Source organism: Mustela lutreola, chromosome 3 (genome assembly GCF_030435805.1).
Source record: "Mustela lutreola isolate mMusLut2 chromosome 3, mMusLut2.pri, whole genome shotgun sequence".
Classification (NCBI taxonomy): Eukaryota; Metazoa; Chordata; class Mammalia; order Carnivora; family Mustelidae; genus Mustela; species Mustela lutreola.
Window position 1 is genome coordinate 179,426,027 of NC_081292.1, and position 17,063 is coordinate 179,443,089.

At 42.2% G+C, this 17,063-nt stretch overlaps 1 long non-coding RNA gene across 2 annotated transcripts in view; it reads right to left on the minus strand.

Annotated features, from left to right (window-relative positions):
- Positions 1 to 17,063, minus strand: part of LOC131827401 (uncharacterized) — a 79,014-nt gene that overhangs the window by 56,028 nt on the left and 5,923 nt on the right. For both annotated transcript variants that reach the window (XR_009352004.1, XR_009352003.1), the window contains exon 3: positions 6,168 to 6,338. This is a non-coding gene — a long non-coding RNA (uncharacterized LOC131827401). The remainder of the gene's footprint in view (positions 1 to 6,167; positions 6,339 to 17,063) is intronic.

Consider the following 17,063-nt stretch of genomic DNA (forward strand, 5'->3'; position numbering starts at 1 on the left):
CGGGTCCGTCTTCCCACTGACTGGTGATAGTGTGATAGCCAAATGCAAAAAAGCACCCATCTTGTTACGGAGAAAACACATTCGGTAAACAGATCTTGGGGTTAGCTGTTCCAGGCCCCCCAACAGCTGCGGGAGATGGCCTTGCCAGTTGTTCTAGCCATCCTTGCTTTTGCTCAAAAATTACTTTCGCATGTACACCACCATGTACTTCGGAAACATCCTCTTATGGGCTTCTGTTGACTTTGCCTCCTTGGGCTTTGGATCTTGACTCTGCATATGATGGCAGAATTTTCTTGGCTTAGTCTCCTCGGATCCACCACCTCATCTTGGACTGTTGCAAAACTGCATGCAACCCACCTCACCCGAACAGGAGGCAGAAAGCTGCAGATCGCCAGATGGGTTCTGGAGCACCCCTCCCCATGGCCCCATGCCCCCAGCTGTCAGGAGCCAGGCCTCAGACATGCATGGCACTGGGGCTGGGCAAGTCTGAGACCTGAACAAAGACAAAGCAAGACTGCCCTCAGTGAGAAGCGGCTCTAGAGTTCACTGAGCCAACCACCCGTTCATCAGTTGTTTCTGCCTGCAATCCTGCTTAGGGGAACAACTACCCCCTTTCACAGGCCCATGGGTCAGTGAAGCTGACCAGCCCAGATGGCCCGAGGTGGTCCTCTGTCTCAGGTCTAGCCAGACAGATGTTCTGGATGCGGCCATTGGGTCAGAAATGGACACTTGATCCATCCAGGGCAATAAAACGCTCTTGCAAGACTCATTATTGTAAGTGATGCTATCTCTCTGTGGACAGTGCTCCATGGAAGGCTATGTGAAACTTCAGTTCAACCACACTTGAAATGGGCATTTCAGCCACAGGAGCCAATAAGTTCCTAACTATGCCTAAACTAGTTTGAAATGGGATTTTCTATTTGCACCCCAAAGAGTCTGAACAATACAAAACCTATGACAATCTCCTCACTGAGTGTTGGTATAGCCAATTTGACGGCGAACTCACCGCTCTTGCTGGCACCAGATCAAAAGCCTCTTTGTAAGTTCATCCTTTATTCCCATGGAGCTGTGGCAGGCAGAGGCATTCACCCAAATATTGTATCTACATCGGTGGTTCTCAAACTTGGCAGCTCATCAGAATCAGCTGGGAAACTTGAAAACTGGAGATTCCTGGGCCTCACCCTGGGTAGAATTCTGTAGAATTCTGATTTTACAGAATCAGAATTTCTGGGTATATTGTGTATGTGTATTTTTAAAAAGCTACAGAGATGATTTTGACCCCAAATTTAAAAGCTACTGATACCCCCGGGGCACCTGGGTGGCTCAGTGGGTTAAAGCCTCTGCCTTCAGCTCAGGCCATGACCCTAGGGTTCTGGGATCAAGTCTCACACTGGACTCTCTGCTTGGCAGGGTGCCTGCTTCCCTTCCCCTCTCTCTCTGCCTACTTGTGATCTCTGTCTGTCAAATAAATAAAATCTTTAAAAAAAAAAAAAAAGAGCTACTGATCCCATAATGCCAAGTAATTATTCTGTTAAATGTAATAAACTGGCCAGCTAAAATACAGCCATGTACACGTCTCCTACACGTTTGTGTCATATTTTCTACAGATCTGGTCCTTAAGTTCAACAAGCAAACAGGCATTCCTAAGGAATTCCTTAGGCATTCCTAAGGAAACAGCAGCAGCTTGGTGGAAGAAAATTGGGAGTGGACGAAAATGAAGAAATGGATTTACCATGCAGCTAATAAACTTGAAGTTTCATTAAACTTGAAGGCTCCTCATGGGAAGCACCTGTATGTTTTTGTAGATGGCCATATGTTCTTGTAAAATTTATAGGTTTTTAAAAAATTTATGTGTGTAACCACACATGGCTGGGGCCAGTTTCTTTCCCACTACAGCTTCTCCTCAGTCATAGTTCTCCTTGTGTTGGGTTCTACAGGAGGAGCCATGGGCATTTTGGATCATGACTAAGGAAGCTGATGGGGTTACATCTAGTTTTGGCTGAGTGGGATATTTATGTGTTTCACAGACTCTTCTGTGTATAGTTTAGTTATTTATAGTTGCCTCCCTACAGGAAGAATTGTTAGTAATAGTTCTAACACCCAGTCTCCCAACGGAGCCCACCTTGATAAGCGAAGGTAGAAGGTCTGATGTGACCATCATAATATGCCCCAACATGAGGGGCCCCTGAAGACAAGCTGGTCCATGAGTGTTAACCATTCAGAAAGTATGTAAGATTCGCTTCTCCAACAACAAACCTCTGAAATGCCTTGAAATCCTATAGCTTGCAAGTGAAAGACACTTGAGAGAAGGTTTCCTAAAATTGATAACATTCCTAAAAAATGTACCAAGAATAAGAGGTGAAGCCAACAGAAATCTTTCCACACTATCAATCACCAAAAAAAAAAAAGAAAAGAAGAGAAAAGAAAAAAATCATTTCACTCAGGGAAACAAAGCAAAACAAAAACATCATTGCATCTGCCATGATGACTCACCACCAATCCATTATTGGATTGATCCAATCCAAGAAATTCTGATTTCTCTCTCTATTCTCTCTGTAGAAAGCTGGACAAAATCACCGTTGCAAGAATGGGCCATCAAGCATATGCAGATGAGGATTTTATTGAGTCATCTATCAAATAGCTAAGTAGTAAATATGTTTTTTCCTAAATTTGGAGATCTTCCCAGAGTTTATCAGGTCTAAGTGTTTTGCTGTTAGGGTGGTCATTTACATGATGATTCTGAGAGAATATTCAATGTCATGTCTGAGAGTGTGAATTACTTAAAAAGGGTCTCCAACGAGCGCCTGTTGGGGACCCTTCGGCTCAGGTCATGATCCTGGAGTCCCAGGATCTAGTCCCACATCAGGCTCCCTGCTTGGTGGGGAGTCTGCTTCTCCCTCTGACCCTGCCCCCTTCTTGTGTTCTCTTTCTCTCAAATAAATCAATTAAAAAAATATGTATATATATATATATAGAGAGAGAGAGAGAGAGAGAGAGAGAGAGTCTCCAAGGGGTGCCTCAGTGGCTCAGCGGGTTAAAGCCTCTGCCTTCGGCTCGGGTCATGATCTCAGGGTCCTGGGATCTAGCCCTGCATCTGGCTTTCTGCTCTGCAGGGAGCCTCCTTCCTCCTCTCTCTCTGCCTGCCTTTCTGCCTACTTGTGATCTCTGTCTGTCAAATAAATAAATAAAATCTTCTTTTAAAAAATTGTTAAATAAATAAATAAATAAATAATATAAAGGGTCTCCAAAACTGTCTGAGCTGCAGGTCCACAGATGCTCCCTTGGTTGGAAGTGACCACCTCGCCCCTGTGTGTCAGCAGTGGGTGTGATATCTTCTCATGTATCTGCCCTCTACCGCTTCCTGAGTCTCCTGAAAACTAAATCTGCTGATTATTAAGTCAGCAAATGTGCCATTGATGGATTTAATGACTCTGTAGAAATGAGTCAGTAATGACTCTGAAGGAATGTGTGTGGCCAGACAGATAAATAATACATCATTTAAAGGTTTCTGAACTCTAAGTGTTTTAGAAGAAGCCATTCCTTAAAAGAAATTAGGAAGGAGAATATATCATGGCCAGGGAGAGAAATACATAAACAACCAATATGATTAATCATGCTGAATGAAAGGTAATTTGTTTTGCTCTTATTTTGCTGTATTGAAAACACTCCAAATCATTGTCATGTGAAGAGGTGATTAAGTAGGTCTCATCTCACAGATCTCGTCTGGCCTGGCTCAACATAACTGCAGAATCCATTCTCTCTTTTTCAGCAAGGGCATTGCTGCAAATAGGATGGCACACGGTTTCATGCACAGAGCATATGGAGGAAATGGTCCAGTTTCTTTATTATAAACACGCCCAGGCTTCCATGCATGCTGACTGTCACCCCAGGTTTAGCTCCTTATAGGCACGAAGGGAGAAATCCATCCTGTGCTAGCTGACGTGCCCCTGTGTCCTATGCATCTCGTTTCCAGCACCACTCTGAAGAAACTCAGTATTTACAATGCAGCATTTAAAAACTGTTCATCTATGGGCACCTGGGTGGCTCAGTTGGTTAAACACCTGCCTTCAGCGCAGGTCATGATCCCAGGGCCTGGGATAGAGACCCATATTGGGCTTCCTGCTCAGCGGGGAGCCTGCTTCTCCCTCTCGTGTTGCCCGCCCCACTGCTTGTGCTCTCTCTCACTCTTACTCTCAAATAAATAAATAAAATCTTTTTTAAAAAATAAATAAAATAAATAAACACTGTTCATTTAAATTCTCTGCTCTAAGTGCCTTTAGACATACCTTAGATTCATGGGACAGTAACAAAGTTTATTAAAACAACAACAACAAAAAAAACTGTAGCCATAACAGTTTAGTAAACACTGGTTTATACAAAACTGAACTGATTTCTTTATATATCTGCAGCAGGATTTCTCAGAGTTTTTAACAATGAATCTCTAAGTGCAGGTTACAAAAGAATGCAGTTTGCAATGCTTCCCAAATTACTTGATCATAAAATGTTTTTTTGAAGAACCAGTATTACAGGGACCATAACTTTGGGACATGCTGCTTTGGACTAAAATAAAATGACATAATGGACTATAAATGCATTATACAACATAAAAGCTAAACAAATTATATGATACCATGGCTATCACTATTATTATTGTTATTACTAAAATTACTATGCTCTTGGGGTGCCTAGGTGGCACAGTTGGTTAAGTGCCCAACTTTTGGTTTCGGCTCAGGTTGTGATCTCAGGGTCGTGAGATCGAGCCCTGCATGTCAGGCTCTACTCAGCAGAGAGTCTGCTTGAGATTTCTTTCTTCCTCTTCTTCTGCCCCCCCCCCCCCGCTCACTTGCGTGCGCGCGCTCTCTCTCTCAAATAAATAAATAAAATCTTAAGAAAGAAAAAAAGATTACTGCTCAAAGGAAACAACTGATTCTCTCTTTCCTTTCTCCTAAGGGCCATTTAATCTGTAGAGATCTGAAAAAGAGACAAACTAAGACAAATACATTTACTGGTATAATTTTCTGCTGTGATAGTTTTATTTTACAAAGAGGTTGAGAAAATTATACATGCTTCAGTTTTATTTTACATGAGGTTGAGAAAATTGTACATGCTTCTAGCTTCTGTCTACTGCCTTGGTAGCTTTCATGACTTTTTTGAGTTTTTTCACTGCATTTATTACAGAACAGTGACTGTCTGGGCAATCTCTATCAAAATTCCCAGTGGCATTTTTTTGAAGACATAGGAAAATTCATCATTCATCCTAAAAGATGGAATCTTAAGGAGCCCTGAATAGCCAAAACAATTTTGAAAAAGAAGAAGAAAACTGGAGGACCCACAATTTCTGATTAAAAAAAAAAAAAAATCATAGGCATGCCTGGGGAACTCTTGATCTCAGATTAGTTCTTGATCTCATGGTCATGAGTTCAAGCTCTGTGTTGGGTTCCATACTGGAGTTTATTTATCTTACTTAAATAAAAAATTTAAAAATTACAGAGCCACAGTAATCAAAGCAGCATGGTACTGGCATTAAGACACATGAATAGACAAACACAATAGAATAGAGAGCTCAGAGGGGTACCTTGGTGGTTCAGAAGGTTAAGTGTCTGCCTTCAGCTCAGGTCATGATCTCAGGGTCCTGGGATCGAGCCCCACATAGGTTTAGCAGGGAGTCTGCCTTTCCCTCTTCCTCTGCCCCTCCCCACTGCTCGTGCTCTCTCTCTAATAAAGTAAATTAAATCTTTAAAAAAAAAAAAAAAGAACATAGAGATCAGACATGAATCCTCACATATACGGCCAAATGACCTTTAACAAGGGCGGCAAGATCAACCGAGGGGGAAAAGACAGTTTCTTCAACAAATGGTGTTAGAAAACTGGATGTGCCCATACAAAAGACTAAAGTTGGACCCTATACAACAATTAAATAAAAATGGATTAAATCCCTAAACATAAGACCTAAAACTATAAAACTCCTAGAAGAAAATAAAGGAAGAAATCTTCATGACATTGGATGTCACAAGGATTTCTTGCTTATCACACCAAAAGCACAAACAACAAAAGCAAAATAGACAAATGAGACAACATCAAACTGAGAAACTTGTGCATCAAAGGACATACTAATAGAATGAAAAGGCAACCTATAAAATGGTAGAAAATATCTTCAAATCATTTACCTGAGAAGGGATTTATATCCAAAGCATATGAAGAATGCCCCCGGGCACGTGGGTGGCTCAGTCAGTTAAGCATCCAACTCTTGATTTTAAGTCTTGACCTCAGGGTTGTGCGTTGAGCCCCAGGTTGGGCTCCACATTGGGTATGGAGCCTACTTAAAAAAGTAAATAAATCTGTAAAAAGAAACGATAAAAAAAGAACACCCACAATTCAACAACAGGAATCAACCAATTAAAAAATTGGTGAGAGATGTGATCAAACATTTCTCCAAAGATGACAGTATAAAAATGGTCAACAAGAATTTGAAAAGATGTTCAACATCACTAATATTCAGAGAAATCCAAATCAAAACAATAAGATATCATCTTATACCCATTAGGATGAAAGAAAAAAAATACCAGAAAATAACTAGTGTTAGTAAGGGTATGGGGAAATTGGAACCCTTGTGTATTGCTCGGGGTTGGAAGGGGGGACTATAAAATGGTATAACTTCTACAGAACAGAAATTAAACTAAAAGAGAACTACCGGGGCACTTGGGTGGCTCAATGGGTTAAAGCCTCTGCCTTCAGCTCAGGTCATGATCCCGGGTCCTGGGATCCGGAGAGCAGAGCCTGCTTTCCCCTCTCTCTGTCTCTGCCTGCCTCTGTCTACTTGTGATCTCTGTCAAATAAATAAATAAAATCCTTAAAAGAAAAAAAAAAAAAAAGAACTACCATATGAGCCGCCATCCTATTTCTGGTTTATATCTAATAGAATGGAAAGCAGGATCTTGAAGAGATATTTGCATATCCATGTTCATAGCAGCCCTATTTACAACAGACAAGATGTGGAAACAACCCAAATATCCATTGACAGATGAACAGATATACAGAATGTGATACATTAGGACGCCTGGGTGGCTCAGTTGCTTAAGTGGCTGCCTTCCGCTCAGGTCATGATCCCGGGAGCTTGGAATCAAGTCTCGCATGGGGCTCCTTGCTAAGCGGGGAGTCTGCTTCTCCTTCTGCCTGCTGCTCCCCCTGCTTATGTTCTCTGACAAATAAATAAATAAAATCTTTAAAAACAAAAAACAAAAATGTGGTAAATACATACCATGGATTGTTAGTCAACCTTAAAAGGGAAAGATATCCTGTCTATGCTACAACATGGATGAACCCTGAGGCTGTTAATGCTAAGTGAAATAGGCCAGTCACCGAAATACAAATGCTGTATGATTCCACTCGTATGAGGTATCTAAAGTAGTTAAATTCAGGGGTGCCTGGCTGGCTCATTTAAGTGTCTGCCTTTGAGTCAGGCCATGATCCCAGCATCCTGGGATCAAGCCCCACATCAGGCTCCTTGCTCAGTGGGAAGCCTGCTTCTCCCTCTCCCCCACTGCTTGTGTTCCCTCTCTCACAGACCTGTGTCTGTTCAATAAATAAAATCTTCAAAAAAAAAATAAAGTAGTTAAATTCATAGAAATTGTAAGTAGAAAGGTGGTTACCAGGGTCTGGGGGGAGGGGGCAGGTGGGAGGTTGCCTGTCTAATGGGTACAAAGTTTCAGTTTTGCAAGATTAATAAGTTCTGGAGATCTGTTTCACAGCAATGTAAATATTCTGAAAACTATTGAGCTGGATATTTAAAAATGGTTAGTATGGTAAACTGTGTGTTATATTCTATTTTACCACACAAACACAAAAGAACAGTGACTGTCCTAGAACTACTCACAGATGAATCGAGGTCATTTACATCCAGACATTTTTCGTGCTTCTTCTGTTTACCTTTCTTCACTTCTGTTCTAACCAAATGTAGATATTCTTTTTAAAAATTTCTCTTAAAGCCAGAATTCTTAAGAGATTATAAATTGACTATACAGGTGTGTAAAACAAAAGAGTTAACGTGAGAATTTCACAATGGGTCTGAAATGGTTTTTTAATTAAACTTAATTTAAATTAAATTAATTAGCATACGAGGTACTATTAGTTTCAGAGGTAAAGTTTAGTGATTAATCAGTCTCATATAACACCCAATGCTCATCCCATCACGTGCCTCCTTAATGCCCGTCACCCAATTACCCCACCCTCACACCACCTCCCCTCCAGCAACCCTCAGTTTGTCTCCTATAGTCAAGAGTCTCTTATGGTTTGTCTCTTATGATTTCATCTTATTTCTCCCTCTCTTTCCCTACGATCCTGTTTTATTTCTTAAATTCCACATGTTTTCATTTGAAATTCCCTTTCCTTTCCAATTTTGCAGTTGGAGATTGAACTCATCAAGTAACTGCTTGGTCATCCACTGTCTGGGAAGCCTTTTGCTACCCAGGACTCTGCAAAGCATTCAATAGACTAGAGTCTCAGAAGCTGGGCCATCTCCTTAACACCCCCAGTCCATGAGCACCCACAATCCCTCTCCTTCCAGTGAAGGTATGCTTAGATATTGTGTGTACAGACTCATACCATCTTTGGCCTTTATTGTCCCTAGAGGTCAAGACAATCTGTAGTGTCAGGCTGGGAATCCCAGTGTCTTATATTTTCCACATTTGGGCAGCCTTCAGAGTCTTGGGAGTCACTGCAGTGACAGAAGCATTGGCACAGACACTGGTCAGAAATGCAATACAAGGGTCGCCTGGGTGGCTCAGTGGGTTAATCCTCTGCTTTTGGCTCAGGTCATGATCTCGGGGTCCTGGGATCGAACCCCACTGACAGGAACATTTTCAAATATTACAAAAGAAAGTATTAAAATGAAGACCTAAATTCCTATCACTCAACTTAAGGAATTTTTATACATAGTGACAACCATGTATTTCTTCTATTCTCCCACTTTAAAAGAATATATATTTTTTATTTATTTACTTATCTCAGAGAAAGAGAGAGAGAGAAAGCAAGGAGAGGAGCAGAAGGAGAGGGACTAGCAGACCCATACTGAGCATGAGCCCCACACGGGACTTGATCCCATGATCCTGACTTTAGCCAAAATCAAGAGTTGGACGCTTAAACCACTCAGCCACCCCGGCGCCCCTCTCCCACTTTTAAATTTATTTATCTATATATTTATTTTTGCTGGAGTATATTAAAGCAAATGCAAGACATCACACTCCCCTACAATACTTTATTAGAGAGGATAAGGAAGTTTTTCATAATCCCACTGCTATTATTTTTTTTTAAAGATTTTTATTTATTTGACAGAGATCACATGTAGGCAGAGAGGCAGGCAGTGACAGAGGAAGGGGAAGCAGACTCCCCGCTGAGCAGAGAGCCCGATGCTGGGCTCGATTCCAGGACCCTGAGATCATGACCCGAGCTGAAGGCAGAGGCTTTAACCCACCGAGCCACCCAGGCGCCCCAATCCCACTGCTATTATTATACCAAACAAAATCAATAATAAACCCCTCATACTACCTAATAACAAGTTCTGAGGCTCCACTTCACCTGTCTGGGTTCATTGGCACAAAGGAGGGAGCCAGGACACATTCGTCTGACACCTTAGTCTCTTGTCCCTTCTCCCTGCAGACCCCTCCCAGGCTAGCCTTACCTGAGCTCCTCATGAAGCCTCTTTCCCAAGGTGGTACTGACCCCACCCACTTCCTTAGAGCCAGAAAGGCAAAGCAGTTCATGGGAACGTGTGTGTGTTTGTGTGTGTGTGCACATGTATGTGAACATGGAAAAATATACTGGTTTTAGTTTAATACATTTATGTTATTCCACATTATCCAGTTAACCTGTGTTTTCCACAGGTTATTTTCATGGTGCCACATAAACGGTGGACCACAGTTAAAACAAATAATGGGAAATGAAGTATCTTCTCCAGTGACAGGTGCAATATTATATGCTCCTGATTTATAAGCCCTCCTCAATTTTTCTTGAAAAAACAGCAAAAGAACCAACTTAATTTTGCCAATAATTCAGTCACTTCTTTTTCGGTTTATAAATCCCCTTTTTGGGGTAATAGCTCTGTCAGTTCAGGACTCTGGCCTTCTCTCTCCTTTTACTCCGGACAACATCTGGGGCCAACGAAGGCAGAGGCAGGAGGTAGAGAGGAGCAAGTGGGTCCATGCTGGCCTCTCCTCAGGAGACCATCATCCCATCCGGCCTCTCCTCAGGAGACCATCATCCCATCCGGCCTCTCCTCAGGAGACCATCATCCCATCTTGGTCCCTGGTGCATCTGAGGCTCTGTTGCTGGGGCTTCCTCTCTCAGATCCATCTGCCTCTTCCCTCTCCCAACCACAATCTCCCTTTGGACTGTCTCAGACACATCTGCTCCCCACTCAGGCTCAGGAAGTTGTGTGTGCTCTCCTGGAGTGCACTGGGGCATCAGGCATCTTGAAACTGGGGGGTAGAGTGAGCTGTGTCTAATTCTCTCCACATGGAACTGCCCCTGCCCCACTGTGACAATATACTCTGGGGCTTTGGGGTGCAGCTTCTCTTAGGGACTTGGAATCTTCCCAGGAAATGCTCTAAAAGTGAGAAATAAACATACACATCCTGAAATCCCCTAAAATATATCTAAGGGTTACTACTACCCTCACTCTAGTTTTTAGTTCAACAAGAAAAGCTTTTGCAAATGTGTCTGAACATTCTTTTTCTGCTCTCCCTTCTTTTCAAAGCTTTTCCCCATATCTTTTTTTTTTTTTTTAAGATTTTATTTATTTATTTGACAGAGATCACAAGTAGGCAGAGAAGCAGGCAAAGAGAGAGAGAGAGGAGGAAGCAGGCTCCCTGCTGAGCAGAGAGCCCGATGCGGGGCTCAATCCCAGGACCCTGGAATCATGACCTAAGCCAAAGGCAGAGGCTTTAAACCTCTGAGCCACTCAGGTGCTCCGCTTTTCCCCATATCTTAACTTATTTCCTGGTTCCAGAAGTGAACCAGGAAATAAGACAAGAGTGTGATCCCAAGGGAACACCAATAAGAGGGGTAAGAACAGGAAGCAGGAAAGGGAAGCAGCCGCTAAAGGGTGCCCTGTAGAGTCAGTTCCCACTGTGAGTGTCTGGAGCTTCACTCTGCTGGGGAAACTGAGAGCAAGGAGAAAGCACATGCCCCAGAATTTACTTGCCTGAGGAGGGATGAGGGAGCTGGTGTAGGAATACACCAGGTCTCATTCGTCCTTGGTGGAGGGCTACTCCAGGGGGCATTAATTCAATATGCCAGGCAGCAAAGGAGGCTCTGGTTGAAGGAGAAATTTCCCAAGGATGGAAATGTGGATGCTGGATTCCTATGACCAAAAACAAAAAACAAAACAAAAAACAAAAACCCAAAACCAAACCAAACCAAACCAAACCAAAACAAAACCTGCTTTTACATTATTATATATATTTTTAAAGATTTTATTTATTTATTTGACAGACAGAGATCACAAGTAGGTAGAGAGGCAGGCGGGGCGGGGCGGAGGAAGCATGCTCCCTGCTGAGCAGAGAGCCAGATACAGAGCTCCATCCCAGGACCCCTGAGATCATGGCCTGAGCTGAAGGCAGAGGCTTAACCCACTGAGCCACCCAGGTGCCCCTACATTATTATATTTTATGGCAAAGTTTCCTAACTGGTCTACTGCAGCCCACTGTTGGGCTTCTCTCAGCTCTTTTGCAGCTGAGTGGGGGCTGGGGCAGATGCAACGTAAGGACCAGTCAACAGTTGTGAGCAGCTTTACTGGGGCTGCAAAGCTTATATGTTCAAGAAAATAACAGCCCCTAAAGATGTCTGCCCCTGAATCCCAAGAACCTATGCATATCTTACTTTACGCACCTGCAAAAGGCACCTTGCAGTTATAGAGTTTGACATAGGGAAGGTATCCGGGATTATTTAGGAGAGCCCAGCACAATCATGGGGTCCCTTTAAGTGGGAAGCAGGAGAGTTGGAGTCAGAGTTGGAGGAGATATGAGCTTGGAGGGAGGTGGCCATGGGGCAAGGAATGAGGGTATCTTTCAGAAGCTGGAAAAGGCAAGGAAATGGATTCTACCCTACAGCCTTCAGAGAAATGCAGCTTTGATTTTAGCTACATTTACTCCATGGCTTTGGGGTAAACAATTTGGACTTCCCCTGGTCTATATTAGCACCCTTAATGTGAAATGGGAGTAGAAAAACAAAGAAACTGCCAAATATTGCCGCGAAGATCTACAAATTTGAGGGAAGAAAAGCATTTTTCAAATTTCTTAATTAAGGAAAAAAACATTTTAAGACACAAGAATCTGATGCTCTGACCGTCTCCCATCTTGTTTAGGACTGATTCTGTTTTGCGTTGGGACGTAGACACTTGACAAGCCTTGGTGATGGCCAGCTGACACAGAAACCAACCATAATACCAATCACTCTGCCAGCTGGGATAAGCTCTGGGACATTAGACACTTCCTAGGTTTGCATAAACAATGGGAAATACACAGGGTTAGGAACCCCAGAAGCCTCTGGTTCTTTTGGGGGGCAGCTCGAATAATCACATTTAGAGAAAGCTAAAACTTTTTTTTTTTTTTTTTTGACAGAGAGAGATCACAAGTAGGCAGAGAGGCAGGCAGAGAGAGTAGGGGAAGCAGGCTCCCCCCTGAGCAGAGAGCCTGATGTGGGCCGCAATCCCAGGACCCTGAGATCATGACGTGAGTGGAAGGCAGAGGTCTAACCAACTGAGCCACCCAGGTGCCCCTGGAAAAGCTAAAACTCTCAAAAGCAACTACTAAGAATCCCCGGGGAGTACAACAGACGTGCATTTTCTTGCATAAGCTACAGTTTAAGCTGAGTACTAAAACACCAAAAATCCGATGAAACAACAAAATATATGAGAAATGGAGTGAATTTATTATGTTAACTACAAAACCTACCTGATTATTCTTTCTTTACTCATATCTTGCTGAAACAAAATTAAAACAAGCAACAGGAAAAGAAATGGTTTTATACTTATAATAAAGTTCTTGAAGAGAAAAAAGTTATTCTTTTTGAAAGAAAAAACAAACTCCTCCTTCATAAACACAAATATTGACAGAATAAAAGCAGTTTCTTGGGTGATCAAACGGTTTCTAAATAACAACTCAAACTGTCAAAGGATAATTAATGCCTAATATAATGTAAAGTCATCCAGCTAATACATTTTGCAAATTGCATTTTTCAAGGATAATGGTCTATAAAAATTCCATGTCTGAGATTTAGTCTTAGAGAATTAATCCAAAAATACAGCCAAGGCTATATGTTGAATATTTTAACTGCCATAGGATTTATAGGAGCAAAATATTCTACCTAAATACCCACTGATGAAAGAATGCTTAAGAGGGATGCCTGGATGGCTCAGTCAGCTAAGTGTCTGCCTTCGGCTTGGGTCATGATCCCGAAGTCCTGGGACCAAGCCCCACACAAGGTTCCCTGCTCTGCAGGGAGTCTGCTTCTCCCCCTCCCACTCCTCCTGCTTATGTTCTCTCTCTCTCTTATCTCTGTCAAATGAATAAATAAAATCTTAAAAAAAAAAAAAAAGAATGCTTTAGAAAATTATGGTAGAGGAGCACCTGGGTTGTTCAGTGGGTTAAGCATCCAACTTTTCGTCTTAGCTCAGGTCTTGATCTCAGGGTCATGAGTTCAAGCCCCACATTTGGGTCTGGAGCCTACTTAAAAAAAAAAAAAATGGAAAAGAAAAGAAAATTATGGGAGAGTAATAGGATAAAAAATAGGCTAAAATAATAGTAATAGGATAAAATGCTAATCACCCATTCAAACTCACTTATTCTTGGGGCACCTCTGTGGTGAAGTGTCTGCCGTGGGCTTAGGTCACCATCCCAGGGTCCTGGGACTGAGCTATGTGGCAGGCTCCCTGCTCAGTGGGGAGTGTGCTTCTCCCTCTGTCTCTCCCCCTCTCCCTACTCATGTTCTCTCTCTCTTACACACTCTCTCTCTCAAAAAAAAAAAAAAAATAAGTAAAATCTTAAAGAAAAAAATCACTTCATTCAAAAATATTTTTTGAGTGTCTACTGTATGCTAGGTACTAGTCTAAGCATAGCGCTAGGGCAGAGAACAAAACACAAAAACCTTACCCTGCACAGACTTTACGTGATTATGAGGAGGGACAGACAGTAAACAAAACAGCTAGTTAAATATATGACATGTGTAAGCAGGGCTGGCTTCTCAGGCTTGTGACAGGGTCCTGTGCCCCGAAGGGACTCCCACTTGCTCTAATGCTCTCTGGCAAGCTTCTTGACTTTCTTTTCTTAAAAGGATTTTATTTATTTATTTGAGAGCGAGAGCCTGAGCAGTGAGGGGCAGACAGGAAGAAGGAAGGATCTGAGTAGACTCTGCACTGAACACAGAAGCCCCATGTGGGGTTCTATTCCCCCAACCTCGAGATCATGGCTTCAGCAGAAACCAAAAGTTGAATGCTTAACCGACTGAGCCCCCCTCCCCCCCCCCCGCCGGCACCCTAAGCTTCCTGAAATTCTTTTTTTTTTTTTTTAAGATTTTATTTATTTGACAGAGATCACAAGTCACAAGTAGGCAGAGAGGCAGGCAGAGAGAGAGGGGGAAGCAGGCTTCCCACTGAGCAGAGAGCCTGATGCTCGATCCCAGGACCCTGAGATCATGACCTGGCAGAGGCTTAACCCACTGAGCCACCCAGGCGCCCCAGCTTCTTGAAATTCTTAATAATTTTTTAACAAATGTTCCACATTTTTAATTTGCATCGGGCCCCAACGATTGTATTTCAGAATGAAATACAGCAGGGTAAGAACAGGAAGTGGGGAGGAGGTTCCAAGTTGGGATTGGATGGTCAGCAGCAAGCATCACTGTTACTGTATTTGAATGAGGAAATGAAGGATGTCCTGATTATAAAAAATATCAATATCATGGAAAAATGCTTATTGCACTGTTGTTAAGTTAATAATTGCTATTGACTAAAACAGGTACGCTGGAGCTTTTGGATTTAGGACAAAAGTCCTGGAAACATCCTTGGAAACGGTTCTCAGTCCCTCGCTCTCCACATCCGCGAGTGCCGCCAGCCTCATGTTCATGTACAGGACCCAAGCAGTCCCAGGGAATTGAGCACCTTCCTGTATCTAGTTTTTTTTTTTTTTTTTCTTTTAAGGTTTTATTTATTTACTTAACAGAGAGACACAGCAAGAGAGAGAACACAGGCAGGGGGAGCGGGCAAAGGGAGAAGCGGGCTTCCCGTTGAGCAGGGAGCCCACTGCAGGGCGCGATCCCAGGACCCTGAGATCACAACCTAAGCCGAAGGCAGATGCCTAACAACTGAGCCACCCAGGTGCCCCCTCTAGCTAGTTTGTTAACCAGAGTCACCTACTCAGGTTACCTGTTTCTAAACTTGCCCTCTAATCTATTCTTCACACAGCAGTGATAGTGATTCTTTGGAGACCTAAAGCAGATCCTGTACTTCTCTCCTCAGAACCCGTCAATGGATTCTCATTTCATTCTAATTAAAAACCAAAAATCAGGGTGCCTGTGTGGCTCAATGGGTTAAGCCTCTGCCTTCGGCTCAGGTCATGATCTCAGGGTCCTGGGATCAAGCCCCGCATCGGGCTCTCTGCTTGGCAGGAAGCCTGCTTCCTCCTCTCTCTTTGCCTACTTGTGATCTCTCTCTGTCAAATAAATAAATAAAATTCTTAAAAAAAAAAAAAGACTTTATTAAAAACCAAAAATCATTAAAATGTGCAAGGCCCTACACGATCATCTCCACTCTGACACCTACTGTGGCCTCATCTCCTGTCCTTTCCCCTACTTCACTTTCCTCCTGCTATTGGCTTCCTTATTGTTCAGGGAACATATCAAGTATGCTCTTACCTCAGGACCTTTGAACATGCTCTTTACTTTGCTTGGGGCACTCTTGGAGTAGCACATGGTTCTATCCCTCACTTCCTTAGTGTCTTTGCTCAAATCTCACTTTATTAGGTGAACCTTTCTGGTCTCTTTATTTAAAATAGCAACTTACCCTTTTGACACCCTAATATTCCCAGTCCTCCTCTCCTGCTATATTTTATTTCATAGCAGTTTCCACTTCTTAATGTTACCTATTTATTTATTGTTGCCTACACACACACACACACACACACACACACAAGAATATAATCTTCATGAGGGCAAGCATTATGTCTGTTTTCTTCACTGTGTGTTTTACATTGTCAACCTGGAAAAACACTGTCTGATACACAGTAGACACCATAAATAGTAATCTGAATGAATAAATCAAATTAACGTGAAGCAAAGTACATACTACTATTACAACTATATAAAACACATGCCTAAGTGAATAAATTCAGTGATGGAATAGCTATGCTAAAGTACTAGGTTATAGGTTATTTTAAAATTGTCTTTTCTGGGGTACCTGGCTGGCTCAGTCAGTGGAGCGCACAACTCTTGATCTCAGGGTTGTATGCTCAAGCCCATAGAGATGACTTAAAAAACAATAATAAAATTCTCTTTCTTGAATTTTCTTCGAAGTAGTTGAACAGTTATATTCATTTTTAAAAATTACTATTAACTGCACATCATAAAAAGTATTAAGATACTCTAATGCAGTAAATACTAAATCTAATGTTTCCTTGTAAAACTTTTCTTTTTTTTTTATTTTTTTTTAAAGATTTTATTTGTTTTATTTGACAAACAGAGATCACAAGTAGGCAGAGAGAGAGAGAGAAGGAAGCAGGCTCCCTGCTGAGCAGAGAGCCCGATGTGGGGCTCGATCCCAGGACCCTGGGATCATGACCTGAGCCGAAGGCAGAGGCTTTAACTCACTGAGCCACCCAGGCGCCCCTCCTTGTAAGACTTTTCAAAGCCTGGTTACTAGATTTTACCTGAAGTGATAGGGATGCACAGTAAGCAGACATGTCTTAATCCCCAGGGATGTTAGTTGTCTTGTGATTGCAAATCTCCATGAATTGACCACATTTTAAAAAAATAAACTTTTTATTTTAGAATAGTTTGAAATTTACAGAAAAATTACAGTG